This window comes from Babylonia areolata, chromosome 29 (genome assembly GCF_041734735.1).
Source record: "Babylonia areolata isolate BAREFJ2019XMU chromosome 29, ASM4173473v1, whole genome shotgun sequence".
In the NCBI taxonomy this organism is placed as follows: domain Eukaryota; kingdom Metazoa; phylum Mollusca; class Gastropoda; order Neogastropoda; family Buccinidae; genus Babylonia; species Babylonia areolata.
Window position 1 is genome coordinate 4,102,869 of NC_134904.1, and position 5,000 is coordinate 4,107,868.

The following is a 5,000-nucleotide window of genomic DNA, read 5'->3' on the forward strand; positions in this document are numbered from 1 at the left end:
TAGAGTGCATGGATCTGACCGAATGCAATGACACCTCCTAGGAAAATCGAAAATGAAACCGAAAACTCGAAGGAGGGGAGCTCATTTCCAAGATTGTGTGGTCCAGAGACAGAGACAGGGACAGAGACAGAGACAGAGAGACAGCGTCGGCCGATTGTGAAGTGTTGATTGTAGAGGGAGTTCTGTAGAACTGAAGTAGGAATTCAGGGAAGGCGAAAGACACAAAAGGAAGGGATAATTCACATAATTTTATCTTTTTTCTGCTCAGTGAATCCTTTGCAGTCTTATGGTAATGGATGGCATCGAGGTCGCTTTCGCTCTTCGGATGAAATGGACATGCCGGAACGATCGATTCATCCAGCGCCAAAACGTGCAGAAAGTATTTCAGCTTGCTTGAACCCCAGTGAAACTGAGCAGCCGTGAGTAATTCAAAGCAAACAGAATTTAAGGGAAAGAGAGAGAGAGAGAGAGAGAGAGAGAGAGAGAGAGAGAGAGAGAGAGAGAGAGAGAGACAGACAGACAGACAGACAGTCAGACGGACAGACAGACAGACATAGAAAATTGAACACTGAAATATTAAATGTCATTAGCTGAAAAGCTTCAGTGACATAGTAGGTACTAATCAGAATAGAATGGTGCAAAACAGATAAAACTGTAACAGAAAGGAAAACAGAATTGAGAGAAGTAGAAAGAGAGAGAGAGAGAAAGAGAGAGACAGAGACAGACAGACACAGACAGACAGACAGAGAAAGAGAGAGAGGGAGACAGAGACAGAGACAGACAGTGACAGACACAGACAGACAGACAGAGAAAGAGAGAGAGGGAGACAGAGACAGACAGTGACAGAAACAGAGACAGACAGAGACAGAGAGACGGGGAGACGGAGGGACAGAGACAGACAGACAGACAGAGACAGACAGACAGAGACAGGCAGACAGACAGAGGCAGAGAGACGGAGGGACAGAGAGAGAGACACGGAGACAGAGACAGAGGCAGACAGACAGAGAAAGAGAGAGAGACACAGACACACACAGACACACAGACACAGACACAGTCACAGACACACACACACACACACACACACACACACACACACACACACACACACACACACACACACACACACACACACACACACACACACACACACACACACACACACACACACACACACACACACACACACACACACACACATAACGGATACGCGGACGCGGGCGTTGTTTTATTGCCATTGGCAACAATATTATCCTTTTGGCAAGGGGGACAGCACATGAAGAGACACAGAAATAACGGCAGCCAACTACCATGTATGTGTTTTATATGTTGCATGACCCTGACAATGTTTGAGCATGACAATGGGAAGAAGACAGGTTACAAAGAAAGAAGAGAGAGAGAGACAGAGACAGAGAGGGAGAGAGAGAGTTGTGTGTGTGAGAGAGAGATAGAGATTTAAAGAGAGAGAGTTGAGAGAGAGAGATAGTTGTGTGTGAGAGAGAGAGAAAGAGAGAGACAGTGTGTGTGTGTGAGAGAGAGAGAGACAGAGAGAGTTGAGAGAGTTGTGTGTGTGTGTGTGTGTGTGTGTGTGTGTGTGTGTGAGAGAGAGAGAGAGAGAGAGAGAGAGAGAGAGAGAGAGTTGTGTGTGTGTGTGAGAGAGAGAGAGAGTTGAGAGAGAGAGAGTTTGTGTGAGAGAGTTGAGAGAGAGAGAGAGAGAGTTGTGTGTGTGTGTGTGAGAGAGAGAAAGAGAGAGAAAGAGAGAGTGGTGTGTGTGTGTGTGTGTGTGTGTGTGTGTGTGTGTGTGTGTGTGTGTGTGTGTGTGAGAGAGAGAGAGTTGTGTGAGAGAAAGAGAGAAGGAGAGAGAGAGAGAGAATGAGAGAGAGAGAGTTGTGTGAGAGAGAGAGAGAAAGAGAGAGAGAGAAAGAGAGAGACACAGAGAGTTGAGAGAGAGAGAAAGAGAGAGAGAGAGAGAGAGTTGTGTGTGAGAAAGAGAGAAAGAGAGAGAGAGAGAGAGTTGAGAGAGAGAGAGAGTTGTGTGTGAGAGAGAGAAAGAGAGAGAGAGAGTTGTGAGAGAAAGAGAGAGAAAGAGAGAGACAGAGAGAGAAAGAGAGAGAAAGAGAGAGAAAGAGAGAGGGAGAGAAAGAGAGAGAGAGAGAGAGTTGTGTGTGTGTGAGAGAGAGAGAGTTATGTGAGAGAGAGAGAGAGAGAAAGAGAGAGACAGAGAGAGAGAGGGAGAGAGAGAGAGAGAGCTGAGAGAGAGAGTTGTGAGAGAGAGAGAGAAAGAGAGAGAAAGAGAGAGAGAGAGAGAGTTGAGAGAGAGAGAGAATTGTGTGTGAGAGAGAGAGAAAGAGAGAGCAAGAGAGAGACAGAGAGAGAGTTGAAAGAGAGAGAGAGAGAGAGAGAGAGAGATGTGTGAAAGAGAGAAAGAGAGAGAAAGATAGAGAGAGACTTGTGTGAGAGAGAGAGAAAGAGAGAGACAGAGAGAGAAAGAGAGAGAGAGAGAGAGAAAAAAAAAGAGACAGAGAGTTGTGTGTGAGAGAGAGAGAGAGAGAGAGAGAGAGAGAGAGAGAGAGAGAGAGAGAGAGAGAGAGAGAGAGAGAGAGAGAGAGAGAGAGAGAGAGAAGCGTCCCTAGACTTGTTTCTATCCCACAGGATCCATATCTCTTGACTTTTTTTTTTTTTTTTTTTTTTTTTTTTTTTTTACTGACAGCTAAACAGCACTCCATCGACAACCAAAATACTGCATCGTTTCAAAAGCTTACCAGCTCCCTTGTCAAAGCAACATATCCAATACCAGTTTGCCTTAGATTTCAGGCCTTCGCACAAATTAATTCGCACAAATTTTGACGTGCATTTATATCGACTGCCTGAAAGCTTCCTTGGGGGACCTGAAGCATTCCTGCTAATTCTGGGGACAAGGGAAGGAGGAGATGGGGGGGCGGGGGGGAGAGAGAGGGGGGGAGTGTGGGGGGGTTGGAGGGGGTTAACCATCGCAGCAACTGACTGCAGCAGCGCCTGGTGACTGGCTGCTGTCTTACAATGCAAGAGGAAGGAGTTCTGGCGTTTGAGGAGAGGCGTCTTCAGGATCTCGACCAATAAGCATTAATTCCGCAAAAAAAAACCCCAAAAAACAAACTACAAAAACAAAAAAAACAAACAAAACAAAACAAAACAAAAACAAAAACAAAACAACAACATAAGCATCAATCCCGCAAAAAAAACACATAAGCATTAATCCCGGATAACCCCCCCAAACAAACAAACAAAAAACCAACAACATTGCATAATTCCCGCAAAAAAACCATGAGAACCAATCCCGCAAAAAACAAACAAACAAACAAACAAAACCAAAAAAAAAAAACACCACAAACAAACATAAGCTTTAATCCCACAAAAAACCATAAGGACCAATCCCGCAAAAAACCTTAAGCATTAATCCCGCACAAAAAATCATAAGCATTAATCCCGCAAAAAGCATTAATCCCGCAAGAAACATAAGCATCAATCCCGAAAAAAACAAAAAACAACAACAAAAAAAGAGCATTAATCCCGCAAAAAACCATAAGCATTAATCATAGCATTAATCCCGCAAAAACTCATGAGCATTGATCCCGCAAAAAACCATGGGGACCAATCCTGCAAAACCCATAAGCATTAAAACAACAACAACAACAAACAAACAAACAAAAAAAAAAAAAAAAAAACAAAAAAAAACCCAAACAAACAACAACAAAAAAAAAAAAAAAAAAAAAAAAAAAAAAAACAACAAACAAACCCATAAGCATTCATCCCGCAAAGAACCATGAGGACCAATCCTCCACAAAAAAAAAGAGAGAGAGAGAGGAGACGTAGATCTATCATCTGCTTTCTGCCTGTACACACTACGGCAGCATTCTAACTGTTCCTATCCCCAGCAGTCACTGACGTCTTGGTCGTTTGCGATGGACATGACATCTCTGATTCATCATGATGATGAGACCACTACTTAAAAAAATAAATAAATAGAAAATATATATATATTTTTTTAAAGCTTCCATGCCCATCCTGTTTTTTTAATGAAAGGCTGTGTCACAACACTGCTTGATTCATTGAAAGATAATCCCTTATTATTGCGCTTTATCTGTAAAAAAAGAAAAGAAAAGAAAAAAAGGACAACACATCCCTCAGTGGTCAAGCAGGAGGGATCGGTCAGTCGTGGTCAGAATCTTGTCAAGCGTTGGACGTGCGATCCATTGTCTTCACCACCAGTGATACAGGGTTCGAGGCCCCGTCTAGGCTACGGTATTGTAGTCCTTGGGACACTCCATCAAGGTGTAAAACAGGTACTTGTCTTCAGTTGAAGGGGGAGGGGGGTTGTGGGGTGGTGGTGGTGAAGGTTAATTAGTACTGGCTGAAGGAGAGGACTGGGCCTCGCCTTATTTGTATTTGTATTTTGTATTTGTAGTTCTTTTTATCACAACAGATTTCTCTGTGTGAAATTCGGGCTGCTCTCCCCAGGGAGAGCGCGTCGCTACACTACAGCGCCACCCATTTTTTTGGTATTTTTTCCTGCGTGCAGTTTTATTTGTTTTTCCTATCGAAGTGGATTTTTCTACAGAATTTTGCCAGGAACAACCCTTTTGTTGCCGTGGGTTCTTTTACGTGCGCTAAGTGCATGCTGCACACGGGACCTCGGTTTATCGTCTCATCCGAATGACTAGCGTCCAGACCACCACTCAAGGTCTAATGGAGGGGGAGAAAATATCGGCGGCTGAGCTGTGATTCGAATCAGCGCGCTCAGATTCTCTCGCTTCCTAGGCGGACGCGTTACCTCTAGGCCATCACTCCTTACTTCCTGTGCCCGGGCCCCTGTTCTCAGTTTCAGTTTTCTCAAGGAGGCGACACTGCGTTCGGGCAAATCCATACACGCTACACCAAATCTGCTGGGGCAGATATACCTGACCAGCAAGCATAACCCGACGCGCTTAGTCAGGTCTTGAGCGCATGCTTATATATTTGTGTAC

General features: G+C 44.2%; 1 protein-coding gene across 1 annotated transcript in view; it reads right to left on the reverse strand.

Annotated features, from left to right (window-relative positions):
* The window catches only part of LOC143275039 (uncharacterized), an 89,984-nt gene that overhangs the window by 23,551 nt on the left and 61,433 nt on the right, over positions 1–5,000 (reverse strand). The gene's annotated exons all lie outside the window — the stretch shown is intronic.